At 36.7% G+C, this 25,358-nt stretch overlaps 2 protein-coding genes across 5 annotated transcripts in view; both read right to left on the reverse strand.

Annotated features, from left to right (window-relative positions):
• Positions 1 to 1,949, reverse strand: part of GRM1 (glutamate metabotropic receptor 1) — a 362,985-nt gene extending 361,036 nt beyond the window's left edge. For 3 of the 4 annotated variants that reach the window (XM_049695377.1, XM_049695378.1, XM_033405483.2), the window contains exon 1: positions 1,431 to 1,948. The gene's annotated coding sequence lies outside the window, so the exon portion shown is untranslated. Of the gene's footprint in view, positions 1 to 1,430 lie in introns of all 4 variants that reach the window. The other variant, XM_033405479.2, reaches the window with a different exon arrangement.
• The window catches only part of UTRN (utrophin), a 1,623,662-nt gene that overhangs the window by 235,355 nt on the left and 1,362,949 nt on the right, over positions 1 to 25,358 (reverse strand). The gene's annotated exons all lie outside the window — the stretch shown is intronic.

Raw genomic sequence — 25,358 nt, forward strand, 5'->3', positions numbered from 1 at the left:
CTGCCGGCAAAACAGGAAGGAAGTCAAAGCTCCGTTATTACAGGACCTGTGTCAAAACTCTGGGGTCAGTGCTGGTTAAGAGTTGACCGGTGCATTTCATGATATGGGCTGGAAGGACATCATGATAGCGGCTGGAGGGACAGCTTGGGCGGCAGCTCTGGTCAAGGCGGAAGGTGGCGCGTTCGGCCCCCAGTATCCTCCTCCGTCCCGGGAGGCGCAGAGCCTCGCCGACCCGTCCCCTCCTGCAGCTCCAAGTCTCTTCCAGGTCCCCAAATACCCTCACGATTACTGACTGGAGGGGGAGGAGAGAAGAGGGAGAAAAAGGAGCTGCGTCTTTCGACCTGAGAGAACTTTCCGGATTTGAAAAGATCAACTTTTTTCCCCAGAAATTTGCAAACTCTTTCATTATGAAGGCAGAAGCGCTACTTCAAAATAAACTCGAACCAGGTGTGCACATTTTACTTTAACTTTGAGGGGTTGAAGAGACCCTAACGTACTACCCAAGTAGTAAATATAAATTTGCCAGCTTGAGGAAATCCATATTAGTTACTAAGGCAACGCCTGGAAAAGTCTCCGCATGTCGGATTTTGGTACATCCCCCCTCCCTCCCCCACCCCAAGAAGTCAGCTTATTGTAGACGTTTAGGGGGAAAGGGTACAGATGAGGTAACTTGTTTCCCGCGACCCAGGATGGAGGGAGGGGATGGAGGGACCCCTGCACTTCCCTAAATCCAGACCTTTGGCTTTGCATAGTTGCTAGAAAGGGAACAGAGGGGAGCTTCCTGGTTGCTCTGGCGGCGGCAGCTCAGTCCTGCCGCCTTCAGAACCCTGGACAGTGCTTGGTCAAGCGGCTGAGGCATTCCTCCGCAGGGCCGTTTGCGGACGCTTTGACCAGCGAGTTGCAATTCTTTAACCTCCAGCCCCCAAGCCCGCCAACCCCCGACTTGACCAACCCCCCTCCCTGCGTTCTACACACACACACACACACACACACACACACACACACACACACACACACACCTCCTCGTTTCCCCAGTACCCCTCCATCCTCATTCTCTTCTCCTTGCAGCTGCTGCTCCTCCAGGTATATTCAAACCCTACCACTTCGGGGGCAGAGGCGCCAAATCTCAGCCGCCTGCGGGGCTGAAGTTGGCTCTTTCTCTCGTCCCTCTCCGGCTCCCGTTTTCAAGGTGAGGGTCAGACGAGAAAGGAGCAAAGGGAGCGGGCGAGGAGCAAGAGCACAGGAGGTGAGGCAGGCAAAAGAAGAAAGGCAACCCAGGCACCCATGCGTCCCGACGCTTCCCGGGGAAGCCAGACTAACAGAAAGAAATAATCGAGGATGCCTCTGGGACAAGGAGAAAAAATCCCATAGATTGGGACCTTGTGTCTGTCACTGTGGGTGGGTTCCCCCGCCGGGAGGTGTCTGCTCACCTGGGTCTGCTTGGAGAATTTGGACTTGAGACGGACCTGAGTCCGGGTAGGCAGCGCTGTGGTCCCCGGGCCAGAGTACCGCGGCCAAGCTCGGTTCGCAGACGCCTCAGCTCTAATCCAGACGGTGCAGGGATGCGATCTAGGCTGTACACTAGTGCCCTCTTTCTTCAGCACTATTTTACCGCAAGGAAAAAAGAGGGAGGAGGGAGGGAAAGAAACAAACAAACAAAAAAACAGGTCATCCAAGGCTTGTCTATTATCTCACGCATAAAAATCAGTCATTTAATGGAGGGGGGAGCGGATAAAATCTAGGGATAATATTAATTCTTTTACTACTAGAGGGTTCTTAAAGAAGCTGCCAGCTATATGAATAGACAGATCTGGAGAAAGGAGTGGGGAATGGCTTAGGCTGCTTTACAGCGGATATTCCTTGTATGTATTTCAGGGACTCAAACACATTTTATCTCCCTGGAAGTAAAACCCCTACTGAGGGAAATAGAATAAATGCATTTGAAGACATCTATACAGGCTCTACTGGTAGGTTGCAAGGGAAAGGGTGAAGAGGCTGCATGGGGTGGGAGGAGTGGAAGGAGAGGTAGGCACAACATGAATCATGGGAAGCCAAATGAAGAGAGGCAAACCTTGGCTACATTTTCCAGGTCAAGATGTAACTAAATTGAGAATGAGAGTCAGGTCACATGAAAACACTGGAGTGAAAAACACTTATACAAATTCCTCTCAGGCTGCCATCACCCTCCCGGACAGGTCTACAGTGTTGCTTCTTACAGTGTGAAAAGTGGACGTTAAATCACATTCCTCTGGGAACATGTTGGCTGAGCAGAATGTGTCCCAGCTTCTTCAGAGGAGAAAGACAAGTGACAGTGTGCCTTTCCACTCCTGCTCAAAGCTTTCTATTTGTGCCATGTGCAGAGAACAGAGATCAGCATATCTGGGTCCCTTTATAATCACCTTGGAGGGGACAAACCGCATGAGGCAGTTTTAAAAACTTTTTAGCATGTTCCATGAAACAGGACAGGAAATGCCTCCAGTCAGGAACAGAAGCTCTTTCTTGTTCTGACTCTGGCCTTTTTTCCAAGTGTCAGATTTTTCTGGATTTTTCTTAAGTAATCTAAAGAGTATAGGAATTTTTTTTCTTTTTCAGCAAATAATGCATGGAACCAGGTACATATCCTTTAGGCCTAAAAGATCTCAGTTTTGGAAGTAACTATATGTTTACTCAAGGAAAATAAGAGGTAAGTTCCTGTCTCATACGTAGGGTAAAACAGTTCTCTGCTTGTACCCTTAGGAAGATGTCAACTTTAAGAGCAAGCCACAGGTGTTCACGGTGTCCCACAGTATCTCACTTCGTCTATTAGCCATTTAAACTCCATTTTCGATAACTCTATTCTAGTAAGTTAAGCCCTAAACATGATTTTCCTGGAATATTTCATAGATACTATGAATGTACAAAGATTTCAGTGCATATAAACCATCAAATATGATTTGCAGGATTAGAGAAAGCAATGTCTCTGAAGTTCACATTTAGCTCTAATATATGCTTCTCAAAGAAATATTTTTAATATACCACATTGACATAGGTTAGAAAAGATTCTGCTACTGAAGGAATGATTAAATATTCAGACTTATTTGTTCTCAATACAGTCCAAGTAAAACCTACACATTCAGGTTGGCTGACACAAAACATTTTAAGTAGAACAACTTGTGGTCATAACATAGAGTATTTATGCATATACATGAACTATATATGATAGATGTTAAGGAAATGTTTAACTTCAACTGTGTCAATTTGAAATTATCATTTAAATGTATTGATAATTATTTAAGACCAAACTTTAGAAGGCACAAAGACAAAAATCAGTCAAGAAGAAGGCACAAGAAAGTAAAAGACAAGATGATCCAAATATGCTTCATATCCAAATATGCTTAATTTCTGGAAATTAAGACTTTACCAAGGAAAACATGATGTAACACATGTGGAGACATGTTAGAGAAGGTTCTATTAGTAGAGCTGAAGAGAATGACTAAAAGAATGAATTACATACAAATTAACAAATACAGGTCAATAGCTACTCTATTACAGAATGTTAAAGTGTATGAATCCAGAAGTACTATCAGTATGAATATTTATTCAGTGCTGGTAGGGTACTATCTTACATTCAGTATGTGACCTGTAGCAGGGCAAAAAGTGTTAGGAGTAATTTGGTTTGGGAAATCTGTTTAATAAAAAAATATACTGAAGATCGAGCAGAAGACTATCAAACATACTATCTCAAGACAATGATTTAAATGCGTTGCTATAACAATAAGGACAACAAAATGCTCATTAGCCTTATATGGTAATAAAACAGATATTGCCCATAAACAAAACTGTGATCACTTTCTTTAGGAATGTGTGCACAAATCTCATTGCTCTCCATCATAAAGAACATCATAGAGAGCTTCCCTGGTGGCGCAGTGGTTGAGAGTCCGCCTGCCGATGCAGGGGACACGGGTTCGTGCCCCGGTCCAGGAAGATCCCACGTGCCGCGGAGCGGCTTGGCCCGTGAGCCATGGCCACTGAGCCTGCGCATCCGGAGCCTGTGCTCCGCAACGGGAGAGGCCACAACAGTGAGAGGCCCTTGTACCACAAAAAAAAAGAACATCCCAGTGTCTAAAACAATACAGACATCTGGTTCATGATAGGTGCTAAAATATTTGTTGAATAAATAAATGGATACATTTTCCCTGAACGCTAAAAATATTACCTCATTTTAATGACTTTCTTTAAGAAGATCAAAGCCAGGCAGTTTACTGATATTTCTAATTTATTCTTCATATAATGTAGAGAGAGTAATTATTTTGCAACTGTTTCTCAAATGCAAGTAACCAGCCTAATTAGAATTAAATCATTTAGAAACATATTTATACTACAAACATTTTTACACGTGAAGTATTAAAATTTGTTCCTAGCGTGAAGAAACCATTTTCATTCCTGTACTGCATATGTTAACCAATATCAAATAAAACTTAGAAATTTTATAGAGGTAAAAAGAAGAGAATACATATATGGAAACTAAACCTTATCTAATGTTGCAGCTATATGATTTGAGAATAACCATTTGAAAAGATTTTCAGAACCATCACATGAGATGCATAAAATAGGCATATTACCCCCGTCCTACAAATGGAAAAATTGAGGCACCAAGAATCTGATCCTTGCCTGGGCTTAGTGAACAAATTAGGAGCACTGTCTCATGATACTACCTTTATTCCAAATTCATAAGTTTATAGAAACTGACTACATTAACTGAGCTAAATGTTACTTATCTTCATTTTTCCTTAAGCTTTGAACTGAGGCTCTCTTCTCAGAAAATGCTTAAGTAATAAAGAAAATAAATTTGAATTCCTTTCCTTTGGGCCTTTCATCTGTTGAGGGCATAAGCATTACAGGTGATTGTTCTATTTGCTTAAAATAGCCATCTTTTATAACAGTTCTAATAATGGCAGTAACCTACTTGCACAGTCTCACAGTCAACTTTGAACAATTAAGCAAAAAAAGTATCTAAATTTTCAGATCCAGTAAAAACCTTCATTAGAAAAGGTTTTATCTTACTACAGTTTCACCAACACAAGAAATTAAATTATTTTCCTGTTTTAACAACAATATGTTGTACTCCCGTCTCACTGTAACAAAAAGCTACATGGTTGCTATCCATCAAGCAAACCACCAAAATATTGATCTACCTAAAACATAGCGTTTATCCTGTCAGTAGCATGGTTCAAAACTTGTAATATGTCCCAGTTGCCAACAGACTGATATCTAAATTCCTTAACCTGGTACTCAAAGTCCATTGGCTGGGGAAAAGGTTCACAGAAGCAAAATATGGTAACTATTCATAACCAACCCTTCCCTTCTCTCCTTCTCTAAGTCCTAAGAGAAAGAGACTCTGGCTCAGATATACCCAAGGGGTTATCAGAATAATGAAGACATATTTAAAGACACATTTTAAAGTTTCCTAGCTAATTCTGATTTGACCCTTAGTTGAAAGCTACTGTTAAAACTTCATCCCATTCTCCTACACACACTTTTTCTAACCAAATAAGCCTGACATTTTCCCATGCCTCAGCTCATGCTTCTTACGCCACAAAAAAAAATTCACCCACCTTTCATTTCTTTTATATGTATTTGTCCTTCTTCAAAATTTATGTCAAATTCAACTTATCCATGAAAGCTTCCAGTTCTAAAGGAAATCATGAAAAAAGTGCTTATGTGGCACTTTTATATAATACTGTGAAATAATATTACTGATTTTTTTAAAAATTTGTGCTTCATCTGGTCTCATTCACAATTGCTGTGATCACTTTCAAAATAGTGACTTAATCCAACTATAATGCAGTTAATAAAAATATTTTGGAACAGTTATGAAAGTCCTTAATAAATAGCAATGTATTGCTTTTGAAATCATTAATCATAGCAAATAATCATCTTTCCACGCAGATTTAATTTTCTGGGAGAGGAAAATTGTCATGAAAATTCTTAAATAATAAAAAGTAATCAAGATCCTTGAAGGAAGAGAACTGTGTCGTGCTTACAATTGAATCTCCAGAACCTAAAAAATGTGTCTATAACTCATTAAGTATTTGTTCAATAAATTGATGTTTTGAATAAAAAAATCAGGTGTGATTCTGAAGAAATTATATTTCTTTGGTTCTAAAGGCATTTCTGAAGAGTGGCTCCAAAAATGTTTGAACAACTGCAAAATCATTGGCTTTTGGAAGGAAACAACAATCTCTTGAATATAAAAATATGAATCTATCTTTTTAAATCATCATTTTAATCACATCTGTGTATGCACTCATTTCAGTGGCTATTTAAGAAAGCTAATAAAATTTAAAACTGCATATACAATTTGTTGTATTTTTAAATAGCATGCAAAGCACATATACAACTAAAAAGGACTGGAAGGAAATTACATCAAAATATTAAGTTATTAGCTGTAGAAGGTAGCATAATAAATAATTTCATTTTTCTGTATTCTTTCTTAAAGTTTCTGTAATGAATATGTGTTGATGTATTAAAATATTACACTAAGATGGAAAACAAATCAAATGGTTATCAAATATCTACTATAAATAATGATGAATTCAAGGAATCAAAGTTTACTGGGTCACATTTGCTATCTTCACCTGCTCTATCCACCATCTAAGATATTCTGTTACTCCTTTTATGTGATAAGAATTCTGTTGAGTACTGCAGATACCATAGTGAACAAGACACAGCTCTGGATTTCCAAGAACTTGGGATTTAGTGACAACCAGTACAGAATAGTGTGAAAACCACTATAAGAGTAGAAACCCCAATGTACTCTGGGACCATGTGGGAGGGGCACCAGTGTTCAAAGATCAGGAAAGTCTGCTTAGGGAAAGTGACACTGGATGGGAGGGAAATCCAAAAGGGAGGGGATATATGTATACATATGGCTGGTTCACTTTGCTGTGCAGCAGGAGCTAGTACAACATTGTAAAGCAACTATACCCCACAAAATAATAAATATTAAAAAAAGAAAAAAGAAAGAAACCGAGTGAGAGACAAATAGGAGTTACCTAGGTGGAGAGGGGAGTGAGTAGAGAAAAAGACAGTCTAGGCAGGGAAAGTGCAATAGCCCAGAAGAAAAAGAGCGTGTAGTGCTTTGAGGGAAGTATAAATTGTTTGGCAAAACTAATGCAAAGAATAGTTAAGGGTGGGGATAGGGGAAGGCAGGTCTTTTAAAAAAGAAAGACGTGATGAAGGGCTTTATAAACCATGTTAAGGAGTTTGGAGAGATGGCATCAAATAACGCTCAGGAAGTTGAAATTGGTGGGTGAAGGATAAGTAACATCATTATATTTAAGATTTGGAAAAGTGACTCTGACTAAACTGGAGAGAAATTATGGGCCCAAACAATATGAGAAACAAAGAATGGTTTAAAAGCTGCTGGACTATAAAGAAGTTTTTAAGGAAAAAACAGAGAAAAGTATCTTTGTAACTTTGAGATATGAAAAGAAATCTTAGGACACAAAATGTACCAACCATAAAATTAAAAATTGATAAATTGGACTTCATCAAAATTAAAAATTTCTCTTCCTCAATTACATCACTAGAAAATGAAAATGCAAGTTACAGGTGGGAAATATGTGACAGATATATATAGAGAGATGTATATGGCAAAGGTCATATCTAGACTATCGCAGAACTGCCACAAATCTATAATAAAATGACAAATAACCCAACTTTTTTAATAAGAAAAAGGCTTGAATGCCACTTCACACACAAGAAAAGATATACAAGTGGTCAGTAGGTACCTGAAAAAGTGCTCAACATGACTAATGAGTCATCAGAGAAATACAAATTTTAACCTCATAAGTACCACCTCACACACATGAAACAGTAAAAATTATAAAGATTATGAAGACTGAAACCACCAAATGGCAATAAGAATATGACTCAAACAGAAATATCATAAAATACTGAAGGAGTTGTTAAATGATACAGAAAATTTGGGGAAATGTTTGATAATTTCTTGTAAATTTAAGCATACACATGTCCTGTGATCAAACAATTTCACTTCTAGCTATTTATCCAAAAGAAATAAAAACATATGTTTGAAAAAGACTTTTATAGGAATGCTCATAGTAGCTTTATTCATAGTAGACAACAACTGGATTCAAATATCAACAAGAGAATGAATTTAAGAATTGTAAAAAAGCTACAAATAGAACTACCATATGACCCAGCAATCCCACTACTGGGCATATACCCTGAGAAAACCGAAATTCAAAAAGAGTCATGTACCAAAATGTTCATTGCAGCTCTATTTACAATAGCCCGGAGATGGAAACAACCTAAGTGCCCATCATCGGATGAATGGATAAAGAAGATGTGGCACATATATACAATGGAATATTACTCAGCCATAAAAAGAAACGAAATTGAGCTATTTGTAATGAGGTGGATAGACCTAGAGTCTGTCATACAGAGTGAAGTAAGTCAGAAAGAAAAAGACAAATACCGTATGCTAACACATATATATGGAATTTAAGAAAAAAAAATGTCATGAAGAACCTAGGGGTAAGGCAGGAATAAAGACGCAGACCTCCTAGAGAACGGACTTGAGGTTATGGGGAGGGGGAAGGGTGAGCTGTGACAGGGCGAGAGAGAGTCATGGACATATACACACTAACAAACGTAGTAAGGTAGATAGCTAGTGGGAAGCAGCCGCATGGCACAGGGATATTGGCTCGGTGCTTTGTGACAGCCTGGAGGGGTGGGATAGGGAGGGGGGGAGGGAGGGAGACGCAAGAGGGAAGAGATATGGGAGCATATGTATATGTATAACTGATTCACTTTGTTATAAAGCAGAAACTAACACACCATTGTAAAGCAATTATACCCCAATAAAGATGTTAAAAAAAAAAAAGAATTGTAATATCTTCATACAATAGAACAGTACTCCATAATAAAAAAAAAACCACATTACAGATACATGAAGCAACATGAATGAATCTCAAAAACATTATTTTAGGTAAAAGACAACAGAGTACATACTGTTTGATTCCATTTATATAAAGTTCAAGTGTAGTCACACTTATCTGCACAAACAGAAATCAAAAGAGTAATTACCTTTGGATGCGGGGGGGGGGGTGGATTAACCGGAAAGGAGAAAAAAAGAATTTTCTGGAGTGATAGAAATGGTCCATATTTTGATGAAAATGTTACTTACACAGAATATACGTTTGTCAAAAATCTGATAATTGTACAATTGAGATATGTGTATTTTACTGTATGTAAATTATATCTGAATAAAATTAGTTGATTTAAAAAGAAATTATTACAAGTAATCAAGTGAGAGATGATGATGAACCAAACTAACGCATTGGCAGTGAGGATGGATAAAAGGACAAAAATTAGAGGAAGAGCTGGGTAGAGGATGCTGTGAAGATTGAGCAAGAAAGTCAAAATAGTTCCCTACTTTGGACTTCAGTGGAGTTTAGCAGATAGTGGTGTCATTTATTTAAAAAGAAAACAGGACAAAGAATTTTGGAGAAGGGGGAGATAATGAGATTCATTTGAGACCCATTAAAGTATCTTTGAGACATTCCAAAGGAAATGCCCCCATAAGAAACAATGTGTACACATATAGGGGTAAAAATGATATATGTATAAAAGAAATATCTGTGGGGACACTTGGCATAAGTTAAAATAACAGAACTTGATAAAATGACCCACAGAATACCCAGAGTAAGAAAAAAATACTAGTTATGGTGAAAGTAGAGAAACTGGAGCCCACAAAGTTGATGAAGAAGGAACAGCAGAAACAGATGAACTATAAGAAATGTAAGGTCAAAGAACCAGTGAGAAGGAGTCCTTCAAGAAGAGAGCAAACAAGAGTACTAAGAGTTGAAGAAAGCAAAGGACCAAAAATAGCTCACTGGGTTTATCAAAAAGTAGCTTAGTGGTGATATTTCCAAAGCAGTTTTACAAGAAGGAATGACATCAGATTGTGGAAAATGGGAGTAAGGAAACAGAAAATGAGTCTTATAACTGTTTTCAAGTGTCTGAATGCCTTTACATTTATTTACCAATAACTGTGGTATAACAAAAATAACTGCATACACACACACAGAATTCTGCACACAAATGATAAATACTGTTTGAGATTTAGAATTATATTACAGAATGTATTCTAAACACAAAATTAAGGTCAAATTACACATATAAATTCAGAAGGAAAAAAAAAACAAGCAAATGGTCCCTTAATAAAAGAAGATTACCTGGAGGAAATTTTATATATATATAATATATATAATTTTACATATATATCCTACTGCTACACGTAAAAGGAAGGAAAGCAGCACAGCTGACAAATTGGAAGGGTTTGCAGTCAGATCAGACCTATATTTGAATACCAGCTCCATACCTTATTAATTGTAGGACCATGAGAAAGTGGCAGCATCTTCAATTTCAGTTTCCTCTTCAAGAAAATGGGATAATCATAGTTACACTGGTAGAGTTGTTTTGAAAATTACATGAAAATGCTTAGTAGCCTGACTCATAATTTTCAATATAAATAATTTTCAATATCATTATAATTATTGTTATAATATAAGGTGCTAGAGAAGATAAGATCTGGTTCAAAAGGGTCCATTCTTTGGGTATAGGTAATTCACTAAAGTTCAAGATTTTCATGGAAAGAATTATTTTGTAGGCTTAATAATAAAGCTATTTTCCATACTTAAATAAGATTCTTTAAGCCTTTTGGATATACTGGATCTATACCAATATATAAATCCTTTGTATGGCCAAACCAGTCAATCCAGTTCACCACAGAAGTACTTAACAATCAGTATACTATGCTGTATAAATAATATAGTTGGAAACAATTCTATTGATTCTAGTATCTGACCCCAGCAAACCAGAATGTCTAGTTTGGGTGGCCATCTATCAGGCCAGATTGAAACTCTGAAGTAAGCTTATTATTGCCAAGTTCTTAAAGACTGAAATATAAGAATTTCTTAGAAGCTTTCTGCATGTGTTGCAATTAATTTTTCCTACTTAAACTTCATTTTTCCTACCATACAAGAAATTATATGTCAGTAGATTTGTCGATTTCTTCAACAGTTAGGAAATTTATAGTCTTGAGTTTTCAAGCTCTATGGCATAGAAACATGGTGTTCTAAAACAGTTGTGATAGCTGCAAAACTAATTTTATGGTAGTAATAATGATAATGACAGTTGTTAGTGGTGACGATGATAACAATAGTAGCAGAAAAAAGCCCAGGTACAAGTTCTAAGAAACTCCAAATGCGCTGAAGGAGGAGAGCCTATCTAAGGGTAAGAGCATCCAGAAAAGTATAAGGAAACCTGGAAGGATGATATGTTGAAGAAGCTAAGAAAAAAGAGTACCTCAAAAAGGAGGAATGGATAAATTCTGTGGAATATTACTGAAACACATAAATTAAGATTAGACAGAAAAGTGTCCTTTGTGTTTAGCAATATGGAGGAAATGGGTAGTCCTAGCAAGAGCAATTTTGGTCAAGTGTTGGGAGCAGGGGACAGACTGAAGTGGTTTGAATAGTTAATTAGATATAGTATAGCCAAATTATTTTTTATTTTTATAAATTTATTTATTTATTTATTTTTGGTTGCATTGGGTCTTCGTTGCTGCATGTGGGTTTTCTCTAGTTGCGGAGAGCAGGGGCTACTCTTTGTTGTGGTGCATGGGTTTCTCACTGTGGTGGCTTCTCTTTGTTGTGGAGCACAGGCAGGCTCTAGGCACACGGGCTTTAGTAATTGTGGCACACGGGCTCAGTTGTTGTGGCTCACGGGCTCTAGACCGCAGGCTCCGTAGTTGTGGTGCACGGGCTTAGTTGCTCCGCGGAATGTGGGATCTTCCCTGACCAGGGCTCGAACCCATGTCCCCTGCATTGGCAGGCGGATTCTTAACCACTGCGCCACCAGGGAAGTCCCAAATTAATTTTTAGAATTAATAAGAGAGTTTTGCACAGGTATGAAATATAAAACAAATATACCAAAACAAACTTCCTTCCCAGATACTAACAGGTTACAGAAAAAATATCTAATTAAAAATGCTATTTAGTTCTGGATAAAAAAGACAAACTGAACACATTAGTTTACTTTTGTTCCCTCAATAAACCTCATTAAAATGACAATAAAGAAAAGTTTAAGGCATAAATCTGTAAGGCAATGAGAACAGGAAATTAGAAAAAAATTAATCTAAAAAATGTGTATAGAAGAAAGGCAACTGATTGAGAAGATTCAAGCAAATTTAATCATAGGTTGGCAGTGAGAAAATCCATAAACAATTTTCAGTTATACCACAAAACCCAGATTCAGAAATTGGAGGCATCATCTACCTCCAAGAGTAGAGATGAGGGTGAGGCTAAAAATAAGAGAATTGGTTGAAAGTTTAAGAAGCAGCTAGATCCTAAGATCCCCTTACTCACTCCACATAGCCAAGTGACTGCCCCTCCTCCCTCACGTCGCAGGGGATGGGCAGGGGAATAGAGATATGATGATGATAAGACCCACTCCCCTCCTCTCTTCTCCTACTCCACTCTGAAAATTGGCATCTGGGTTTATGCTTTCTGTGCAGGAAATAGAAAGATGTTTCTTTGGGTAATCTGATGGGTGACAGATCCAAAAATAATGCTTATATTGAGGGTCCCCAAGAAAGGAGCTAAGCCCAAGTACCCTGCAATACACAGATGAGTATCAAATGATCATCAAAGCTTCTGATCAGCTTTTTACCAGAAGACAGCACTAATTAGCAGTAGGCTTACTAGGCCACTTACCTATTAGTTGAGTACCACTCTGACTGGTTGAGTACATTTCACCAATGATGCCCAACTATGAGAAGCAAACATACAGAAAGTGGTTGCATGTGTTTAACCAGGCTTGAGATTTGGCCGAGTGGGTAGGAGAATGCTGGCACTATTCTAAGAATTCTAAGTATTTTATATGTATTAACCCATTTACTCCTTCACTCTTTTCACCCACCCTCAACCCTCTTCTCTGGTAACCACTAATCTGTTCTCTGTGTTATGAGGTTTTTTTGTCTTGCTTTGGTTGTTCATTTAATTTTTGCATTTTTTTATATTACACATATGACTGAGGTCATATGGTTTTTGTCTTTCACATTCTGAGCTTTTTCATTTAACATAATACTCTCATGATCTATCCATGTTATCTCAAATGGCAAGATTTCATTCTTTTTATGGCTGAGTAGTATTCCATTGTGTATATATATCCACATCTTTATCTATTCATCCATCTATGGACACTTAGGTTGTTTCCATATCTTGGTTATTATAAATAATGCTGCTATGAACGTCAGGGTGCACATTTCTTTTCAAATTCATGTTGGTTTTGTATGCTTCAGATAAATACACAGAAATGGAATAGCTAGATTGTATGATAGTTCTATTCTTAACTTTTTGAGCAATCTCCATACTGTTTTCCATAGTGGAAGCACAGATTTTCTTTAAAAAAAATCGGTAACAGTTGCACCTCATTCTTCTCTGACAATTACTGTGAATAACATTAACTCTTCTCATGTTCCTAAAGCAATTCAAACTTTAGATGAAGATTGCTCTCTTACAGCAGGAAACAATAAAAGCAAATGCAACAGGGACATTAATGGGGATATGGAAATTTGGTAGGCCATGATTCCCAATCCAGGTCCTGCAACATCCAAGAACATCTTCAATTATCTTTTGAAGATTGTAGTCAGTCAGTGTACAGGAAATTAAATTATTAATTAATCAATAGATTAATCCATCAATTGATCTTTCTACAAAGAAATAAGAAAATACCAATGCCAGTACAGTTATATGTAACTGTAAATACTGAGATTGATTAAGTAAATAAGTAATTTACACATTGTAGGAGAGTGAGATTAAATGAACTGAAGTACATTGCAACTTCATAAATGAAGTTACCGGTTTCAATTCAATATGAGATATCTTAGTACCTGTGTAGGGAGATTCATGATGTACGTATCACACTTGCAAATCTTATTTAAGCCTAATAATTTGTTCCCAACACTTTATAAAGCTGGGGGTTGGACTTCATAAAGGTATTTTCTACTTCAAAGACCCATAAGGTTCTTTCAATTAGTGGAGTTCAATCTTGCATGAGATTTTAAAGGACACAACACTATATTTCTAAGATGACTTAAATGCAGCTATCTCCAGCCTGACTCACATCCCACAGTTAATATCCATTTACCAATGCATTCTCCACTGTCCTTACGAATGGTACTCTTACTACTATCTCTTTACCTCAAGCTTATCTTCTCCCTGGCATGCCAATCTCATCTATTCTGGAAGGCCCAACTCTGGTCTCATCTCCTGTTTGGAGGCCTTCAGAAAACACTGACCTGCATTAATTGCTGCCTTTTCTGATCTCTTATGAACTGTGTCACATATACTAACAGCAAGAAAATATGTTTACTGTACATCTCTTACATGATAAAGAGGAAAGACTACATGATTCTTGAGTTTAAGAATCAGATCAAATTGTATTCATGTAACCTATGGTACAGTTCCACATGCACGTAATAGATTCTCAATAAAAATGTGTTGTATTGAAAAATAGTGAAAGAAATAATTCTTTTTTTATTTTTATATATATATATATACATTTTTTTTTTTTTTTTTTTTTTTTTTGGCCACACCATGTGCTGCTTACGGGATCTTAGCTCCCCAACCAGGGATTGAACCTGTGCCTTCGTCAGTGAAAGCACGGAGTCCTAACCACCGGACCGTCAGGAAATTCCCAAGAGATAATTCTGAGAACAACATGGGAGGTAAAAACCTAAATATGGGGCTTCCCTGGTGGCGCAGTGGTTGAGAGTCCACCTGCCAATGCAGGGGACACAGGTTCATGCCCCGGTCCAGGAAGATCCCACATGCCGCGGAGCGGCTAGGCCCGTGAGCCATGGCATCTGAGCCTGCGCGTCCGGAGCCTGTGCTCTGCAACAGGCGAGGCCACAACAGTGAGAGGCCTGCGTACCACAAAAAAAACCCCAAAAACCTAAATATGGAATGCAAGGGATTTCTAGGTTTCCTTCCAGCTTAAGCAGGTAAAGTGCTTTTTAAGTGTTTCCCAAATTAAGGAGCTTTTATAGGGATTCCTAATTCTTTTTCAAAACAACACTTGGTTTCACTGTGAAGTTGGGTTCTCAACTTCTGACTCCAATTCAGCTTCACTTTTAGCCTTGATTCCGTAACTATACTGACAATTCCATTTTCTGTCTCTCTGTGGGGATAATTTCCTTGTAATTGATTTGATGAGTTAAAGTTTTAATAGCACTTTGAAGAAGAGCTTATATATATTTGCATCTTCATTTATGCAAATAATGTACAAATAACATGTTTTGTTGACTTCTAAGTGGCTTTCCTATCATGTGGATACAAAGTGCATATATCATCGACTGATATATTAGCATTTTACCATAACAGAAATACTGAAAACAGACAATGTGGGGGGAAAATACATAATTTGAGCTATATATAAAAAGAACACTAATTTTAGAGCTGATTACAAACAATAAATTAGTCATGCATATTAGAGTTGTTTGTCTTTTATATAATAAATCTGATGTATTTTATATGCATCTATTTTTTAATGCCTACATGTACACCTTGAATGATAAATAACTACTACTGTAAAATATTTTCTGTAAAAAATGTAGTTCCTAATTTATATTCATTATTAAAACATAAAAATTTCACCTCTTAAAGCTAAAAATTTGCATATCATGAAAGTATCAACAGAAATTCTTTCACATATCCCTACCAAATTATTTCCAGTTTTGCTCCACAAATAAAAGGAGGTAAATCTTTAAAGTCCTTTTAAAGTGTTAGTAGCGTAGCAATTTTTTTAAAGAATCTAGAAGATATTATTCTCCATATTTAATTGCAAAAACAGAATGACATGAAAGAAATCACCCAAAAGAAACAATACATCTTAAAATTTTAGAGCTGGGAAAAGCCTTAGTCCTACTCTCATAGTACATCAATGAGCAAGCTAAGGACCAAAGTGGCATCTGACTGAGCCTTTAAGTGGCAGAACCAAATGTAGAATATTAACAACCTCACTCCAAGCAATGCTTGATATGTCACTTGATATTCTACTATGATTCATTCATTCAACATTGTATGAATGCCACTGTATTCATACCATGTTACTGTATGCCACATAACATGCTAAGTGTGAAGGACAAAAGTAAAAGTTCTTACACTGGACAAGGTCACAGCTGTTAGACGGGATAAATATTTAAGCAAATGCCAAAATACAAAAGAAGAATGAACAAATAATTTTGTCTAGGTCTAGGGGAATCAGGTAAGCCTTCATAAAGTAACATTTGATCTGGGTCTTTAGAAGGTGAGGGCTGGCTGCCATAACAGATTACCTCAAATTTGGTGGCTGAAAACAACAGAATTCTATTTTCTCAAAGTTTGGGATTTCTCAAGTGAGAAAAGTTTGAAAGGGCATTCTAAGAAATAATGGCATATGCCAATGCACAGACATTATGAAAAAGCATGCCATTTAAGGGGAAGAAATAAGAAGTGTAAAATAATTAGGATGAACCTGGAGAAGGGATGGTAGCTAAGGCTTAAGCAGCAAGTTGAGGTCAGATTGAGAAGCACCATATAAGCGAAAGTAAGATTTCAAACAAGTAAAAACAATTTTGGATGAGATTTTTATAACAACAATTTGGAGGCTGGAAGAGAGAAAGAAAAGACTAGAAGCTGAGAGATTTTAAAACAAGGGTTGGAAAACAAGCTTTTCCTGTAAAGGACCAGATTACAAATATTTTAGGCTGAATAACATACTATCTCTGACACAACTACTCAACTGTGCCATTGTAGTGTGAAAGGAGACACAGACGATAGGTAAAAGAATGAGTGTGGAGGTATTCTAGTAAATATTTGTGCACACTGAGATTTAATTTCATATAAATATCACAAACCATGAAATAGTATTCTTTTGGTTTTTAAAAACATTTCAAATATAAAACCATTTGTAGAGGCAATGTCAGCAAAAATGGAACAGTTAACTCCAAGGGCCCATTCCTCCACAGAAACACCAAAAAGTAATGCAAAAGCTGTCAAAATCAATTTTGTCAGAACTCTGAAAAAGAATCAAAGATTTATGGCAATCAAGTGAATACTACATCAAGGGGGGGAAAAGGCAACTTTAAAATGGTAGGAAACCTTCATGGCATTTATACTTGCTCTTGCCCCATCCCCCTCCCCAGCTTGGAGTGATATTGAAGATAGCAGCCTACATTCCCACTGTGGGACACTGGCCCCTGGTTTGTGAAAGAGCAAAGAGGACCTTGTTTTCAAAGAATTCTGTTTGTCCATTGTGACCTACCTGAGGGCTACCTGAAGCAGTGATTCAGGATACTTGCCTTTGTTTCACCTAACTCAGAACTCTCTGGTAGAAAAGTTGCTATGCAGAGAGAATTCCTTGAAAACTTTGTAAGGCAAATAAACAACCCACTGTCATCTAAAGCCAGAGATTACAATTGAGGGGAACAATGGACCTGTGGAAAGCCTGGGAAGAAAAGCAGCAGAGTTTCTTTGGAAAATTAGAACATTGAAAAGTATCACATAAACAGGGGAATATAAAAAGCCACATGCATGAACAGGGAAGGATGCATGCTCAGAAAAAAAACCTGAGAAGACTGTATACTTTCACCTCTGGGTGATCTCTAAGCTTAGCACAAGCAGGAAGTGAAGGCTAAGGTAGAGGTGTAAACAGCCCGGCTGAGTGGAAGTAGTGCCATCAACACACACAGAGCAAATCTGCAAAAACTAGGAGACCCTCTTTTCTTTGCTTTCCTTTCCTTTTTCTTTTTCTTTCCTCTTGGCCCCAGGCATTCAAGGAAAACTCTATCAAAACATGACCTGAATGCAAACTAAACATTTCAGAGACCACACAAAACAGAGTACAGAAGTTACAAAAATAGTTTAGAAAAGTAATTAAACAAACAACTACAATCCACAACAAACTACAAAAGCAAGTCCTGAGGAGGGGAAGAATCTGAGTTCCAGAGGTACCACCTTATAATACTTAAAATGTCCACTTTGCAAGAAAAATTACAAAGTATTCAAAAAAAAGGTAGTATGGTTTTTGTTTTGTTATAAATTTATTTATTTATTTGGGGCTGTGTTGGGTCTGTTGCTGCATGCGGGCTTTCTCTAGTTGCAGCGAGTGGGGGCTACTCTTCGTTGTGGTGTGCGGGCTTCTCACTGTGGTGGCTTCTCTTGTTGCAGAGCATGGGCTCTAGGCGCATGGGCTTCAGTAGTTGTGGCTCATGGGCTCTCTTAGAGCACAGGCTCAGTAGTTGTGGCACACGGGCTTAGTTGCTCCGCGGCATGTGGGATCTTCCCAGACCAAGGCTCGAACCCGTGTCCCCTGCATTCACAGGCAGATTCTTAACCACTGCACCACCAGGGAAGTCTGGCAGTACGGTTTAATCACAGGAAGAATTAACCAAACTATCCCTGAGAAGCACAGACACTGAAATTACTAGACAAAAACTTTAAATCAACTGCCTTAAATGTGTTTAAAGAACAAAAGGGAACAACTGAAAGGAGCTAAAGAAACTGTAATAACAATGTCTCAACAAAAAGAGAATACTAATGGAGATAAAAGTTATGAAAATGAGTCAAAAAAATTCTGGAGCTAAAAAGTACAATTAACAAAAATTCACAAGAGGGTTTCCATAGTAGATTTGAGCAAGCAGAAGGAAAAAAAATCAGCAAACTTGAAGTTAGCTCAATTGAAGTGATTTAGTCTGAGAAGCACAAAGAAAAAAGAATAAAGAAAAATTAACAGAGACTCAGAGACCTGTGGGACACCATCAAGTGTACAAGCCTGTGAAATAATGGGAGTCCCAGAAGGAGAGAAGAAAGAGAAAGGGCCAGCAAGAATATTGGAAGAAATAATGGTCAAAAAATTCCCAAAGTTGATAAAAGACAATAATCTACACATCCAAGAAGATGAACAAACTCTAAGAAAGATAAGCACAAACAGATTCACAGCAAGACATGAGGAATATGAGATGCTATTCTGAAATGAAGGATGGCAAATATAAGGTGCTATTGCCAAATCTGATCAATATCCAGCACTGGTCTAAAAATTCTGTGAGGTCAATGACTGATCACGTCCTTAGTTCCTACTAAATGCCAGGGAGTTGGTAAAGTAGAGCATAACTAAAGTTGAAATACCACTTAGATCAACAGAAAGAGAACTGAATATGGAAACTTAAAGACAAAATGAGGATTCAGTTCAGGGTGGAATTTATGAATTTTGGGCACCAATCTATTTGTTTTTCTATATAATTGGCCAACAACTCAAGCTAAGGTGATGAAAAGGAAAACAGTGGGAGAGGCAGATGGAGTAAAATGAGGAATAAAATAGGTGCAGGGATAGGTTTAGCTGTGTATCTAAGCCACCCAGGATGATTAGACCTGATATAAAGAGACTAGAATCTAGTTTCAAATCCTTGATAAGAATGAAAAGATTAAACACATAAAAATGATTATTTATATATTTTAAAGCTTGAAAGGGGGGGAAAGGACCTTGTCAAGGAATCAACTCTTTCAAAAGCACATCATATGTGGAAAAATCCCCACTCCTAAAGCTTAGGAACATAGGACTTGACTAATATTGAGGCTGATCCAGGAGAAATGGAAAAAAAAGAAAAAAACAAACAGTTACTCCGTGAGTCTTGCATCCAGGCATAAGAAACAGCAGTCTACTGCTGAGGAAGGAAGCATGTAGAGATACTTCCTCAGAGACACAATTGTTCAATGCTTGTTGAAAGCTGAGGGTACAGCAGGAGTATAGAGAAAAATGCCCCCTTACTCCAGGCCTCATGATATTCACAAGAAAATAGCAGTCCCTAGTGATTAGTATGAAGACTGCGGTGCACTAAAGATAACTAGGGCAATAGCAAAACCTAAATCTGGTTCAACTCCTGACTATATTAACTCAGTCTTCTGCTGACAGAAAAATAAGTATGCCTACTCTGAGTAAAAATATTATTTACCTATATCTCAACTGTTCTTTTACATATAATGTCAGATATTTAATTAAAAATTACTAGACATAAAAAGGCAAGAAAAAATTACTCAATGTCTAGAGATAAACTGTAAGCAGAAACAGATACAGGGATGTCTCATATGTTGGAACTGGAATCATTATGGAAATAATTTAATATAACTATGGCTGATAGATTAAAGGATCTAGTCAAAATGGTGTATGATATGCATGGAAAGGTGGGAAATTTCAGCAGAGATTTAGGAAATATAAAATCAAATGGAAAATCCAGAAAAAAAATCAGAGATGAAGAATTTCTTCAAGGTGCTTATCAACTGACCGGACAAAACAAAGCTTAAAAAAAAAAAAATTAGTGAACTTGAAGACAGGGCAATTGAAAGTAGCCAGAGAACAAACTGAAACACAAAGAGGAGAAAAAAAAGTGGAGAAAAAACAACATAGAATCCAACAGCTCTGAAACAATATCAAAAGATCCTATATATATGAACTAAATAAGAAGAGAGAAAATGGCACAGAGATGAATTTGAAGAGACACTGACCAAGAACCAAATATTAATGAAAATCAACAAATAGCAGTTCCAAAAAACTCAGGGAATCCAAAGAAAGATAAACACAAAGAAAAGCACATCTAAGCACACTGAAACCAAAAGTAAAGAGAATATCTTGAAGTCAGCTAGAGAAAAATGCAACATAACATAGAGAGGAATGAATAAAAGAATGACAGCAGACTTATCACAAAGTATGTAAGCCCAAACTCAATGAAGCAATGCCTCTGAAGCCCAAAACCAAACAATAAAAGATTGCCAATTTAATTCTACATCTAGGGAAAATATCTTTCAAAATGAAGGCAAAATAAAGACTTTTTCACACAAACAAAAGCTGAGAGAATTTATTTCAGCCAACCTGGCCTACAAGCAATATTTAAGGAAACTCTTCAGGCAAAAGAAATGATACCAGACAGAAATTGGGGTATACACAAAGGAATAAAGTATGCCAGATACAGGGGGTAGGGGGTGGGGGGAATATATGTACAATCATAAAAGCAGTTTTATCCTTATTTTAATCTACTTAAAAGATAATTGTGTAATGATGTATTATGCGGTTTAAAATAAATGCAGAAGTAAAATGTATGAGAACAATACAAAGGATGGGAGGAAGAAAATGGAAATACACTGTTGTATATTCTTGAACGTTTCTTACATTCTATTGTGAAGTGCTACAACATTTTTGTAGGTAGATTGCGATAAGGTAAAGATGCATATTATAAACCTTAGAGCAACTAATTAAAAATTTTTAAAGTGGAGTAACGATCATGCCACAGTAAAATGGAATCATAAAAAAATCTTAAAAATGTTATTAAAAAGAAGGGAGAAAAAAGGAGACTGAAACACTAAGAACCGCTGAACTCAAAATGGGCTGAATTTTTTAATTTTTAAAATAAAGCATCATATCTTACAAATATTGACTTGGGGAGAGAAAAAGAAGCAATGTTAGTATAATAAGATTGTCATCGTTTTTGGTAGTAAACAGATTCTGCCATGAGTAACTGTAACTTACCGGAGGACATAATTACAGGGACAAAAGCTTGCTCTAATAGGAAGATCAGATATACTTTTTTTTCATTTTATTCTTTCAGTTTTCACTTGGAAAAGAGTAAAACAGTTCATAAACAGCACTGGGACCCAGGATGTCATATATAGGGCCTAGGTATAATGAATCACTAATTAGAAAACAGTATGAGGCTAAAATAATCTCTCATAAACCTAAGAACTCTAAATGCAGGAAAAGGCAGAAATAAGGAAATGCTTTTAGAAGACAGAAAGGACAGAAACAGAATTTAAATCAAGCTCCTTGATAGAAAAGCGATACTTAACTAGACATGAGAAAACCACAGAATTTAAAGCTAACAGGGGATTACACTCTTGCCTGCATGTTATATTTCTTCTAAATCCTATAATAGTTGTATCTCCATTCATTTTTCATCGAAAGGCAACGTAGAATAGATGTATGAGTATGCATCCTGGATTCAGGCAGATCTGTTTTTGAATCCTAGATTTTCTGCCTACTTACTAGGTGACATTTAGCAAGTTACTTGTGCCTTATCAGTCTCCATTTCTTTAATATTAAAATACAAATAATAACAGCATGGAATCATTTTAAAGACCAAGATTATGAATGAACAGTGACTAAAACTGCCTCTCACAAAGAAGACACTCAATATGTGATTGCTGTTATTAGAGAAAACAGTTTAAAATTATATTGTTATTCCTATGGTTACATTTATAGAAAGCAATAATTGGGGTGATCTATGCTTTTTAATATAAATGACCATATATGGAATATCTAAAGTGTAGAATATATGCTACCTTTAATAAAGACCTGAAGAGGGTCTATCCAAATGGTAATCAATCCTTCTATATTCCCATCATGGATACAAAGAATTAAAAGGCTTTATTTACAACAATGCAAAATTATGCTGTTGAATTGATATAATCTAGGCAAAACCAAGAAAATCTAATGGTTTATTTAGCCTAAGGGGTCTTACTTCAGATAAACAAAACTTCCATTAGACTTTTAAAAAATATTAAATTTTCTGCAAATCAAAACTGCAATGAGATATCACCTCACACCAGTCAGAATGGCCATCATTAAAAAGTCTACAAATAATAAATGCTGGAGAGGGTGTGGAGAAAAGGGAACCTGCCTACACTGTTGGTGGGAATGTAAATTGGTGCAGCCATTATGGAGAACAGTATGGAGGTTCCTTAAAAAACTAAAACGAGAGTTGTCATATGATCCAGCAATCCCACTCTTGGGCATATATCTACAGGAAACTCTAATTTGAAAAGATACATGTACCCCAATGTTCATAGCAGCAATATTTACAATAGCCACGACATGGAAGCAACCTAAATGTCCATCGACAGATGAATGGATAAAGAAGATGTGGTATGTGTATATATATATATATATATATATATATATATATATATATACCACATCTCTTTCTATATATATATATATATATATATACCACATCTCTCTCTCTCTATATATATATATACATATATATATATGTGTGTGTGGTATATATATATATATATATATATATATATATATATATATATATATAACGGAATACTACTCAGCCATAAAAAAGAATGAAAAAATGCCATTTGCAACAAATATAGATGGAACTAGAGATTATCATACTAAGTGAAGTCAGACAGAGAAAGACAAATATCATATGATATCACTTATATGTGGAATCTAAAATGTGATACAAATGAACTCATTTACAAAACAGAAACAGACTCACAGATATAGAAAAAAAACTTATGGTTACCAAAAGGGAAGGGGTTGAGGAGGGAGAAATTAGGAATTTGGGATTAGCAGACACAAACTACTGTATAAAAAATAGATAAACAACAAGGTCCTGCTGTACAGCATAGGGAACTACATTCAATATCCTATAATAGCCCATAATGGAAAAGATTATGAAAAATTATATATATATAAAAACACTTTGCTGTACAGCAGAAACTAACACACTGTAAATCAACAATACTTCAATAAAAAAAGAAAAAAATATTATATTTTCTAGCTGCCCACAAAGTGATCTTTGAGGAACCTCTAGTGCTCCCAGTATTCCTGGTTAGGATCTACTGTTCTAATAAACCCCTAAGGAGCATATTTTGCAAAATCGAATCATTTTAGTGTTAATCAATTGACAAAATAATCCTAGAAATCCAAATCACCTAAGTGATACGTCACTTTTTTATTACTTTGGGGGTTTTCTATTCAAAAGTAGGTAAAGATTCCAAATTTTAAAATGCAAGAAAGGTATAAGAACAATGTGATGTAACATCACCATGAATGACAAATAATGTTTCATTAAACCCCTAAGAGCTGAAATGACACCCAATAGTGGATCATGGTCAAAGAGTCAGAGACTACTAGACAGAGGCAGCAAATTTTAAGCTTCGTTTTAAAGGAGAAAAGGAACATGACTTAGTAAAAAGAGATAAGGTAAAAGGCATAAGATATAAGTAAAAAGATACAAGACCTGTTCTTGTTTATTTGTTTATTGTTTTTAAGGATTTCCAAATCAGAAATTTTATCAAGTCCTGGTAGCCTGCTCCAGGGTATGTAACAAAAAGGGAATGAAAGTCTCTAACATACAAAGGAGTTTCAGTTGGCTTACTATTTTCCCTTGTGTCTGTAATTTTGTTCGGCTTTGTTTTTGCCAATTATAGATTTCAACACAGAAACAGCCGGCTAAAGAAAATAGCTTCTAGATATATGTTGTTCTTAATGACTGGTTACTAAGTATTTTCAGATCTTAATTTTGGGTCAGGTCCTTATTGTAATTATTGATTTCATTTTGAAGCTTAAAAGTAAAAGAGTTACTGTGCACTCACATATCTATCCTGTATTCAAGTTATTAAAAATTGTGTCATTTTATAAGCCATGTTATAAAGCATTCTAGTAATATTGTTCAGTGTCTCTATTTTAATAGGAAGTGCTCAAATTTTGTCTCAGACATAAGGCATAATACCAGAAAGTTCATGAGTCAGTCCATTGAACGACCAAAAGCAATATACTCATCCATCCTTTCATTTACTCAACAAATATTTATTAAAGGTCAAAGCACGCACACACACACACACTCCAAACTCTTTTGCAGTGATCAATGATTATCAAACCACATGTTTTCAGTTCTAATATGTTGAGCTTTTTTTTAATCTCATACTGATTTTTATTTTTTCTAGTTTTTTTTTAAATTAATTAATTTACTTTTTGGCTGTGTTGGGTCTTTGTTGCTGCGCGCGGGCTTTCTCTAGTTGCGGAGAGCAGGGGCTACTCTTCGTTGTGGTGCACGGGCTTCTCATTGTGGTGGCTTCTCTTGTTGCAGAGCATGGGCTCTAGGAGCGCAGGCTTCAGTAGTTGTGGCTCGTGGGCTCAGTAGTTGTGGCTCGTGAGCTCTAGAGCACAGGCTCAGTAGTAGTGGCACATGGGCTTAGTTGCTCCGTGTCATGTGGGCTCTCCCCAGACCAGGGCACGAACCTGTGTCCCCTGCATTGGCAGGTGGATTCTTAACCACTGCATCACCACGGGAGTCCCTATCTTGAGCTTTAAGAACTAGAAATAACAAACAAGTGAGTATTTAACTCTGAATAAAAGCCAGTGAGCTTCATTTCTTCCCAAATTAGATTATACATTATGTTAACAACACACATCGCTCCCCTTCAGGAGAGGAAACTACAATGGAAATGCCAAATTTACTT

This window comes from Orcinus orca, chromosome 12 (genome assembly GCF_937001465.1).
Source record: "Orcinus orca chromosome 12, mOrcOrc1.1, whole genome shotgun sequence".
Classification (NCBI taxonomy): Eukaryota; Metazoa; Chordata; class Mammalia; order Artiodactyla; family Delphinidae; genus Orcinus; species Orcinus orca.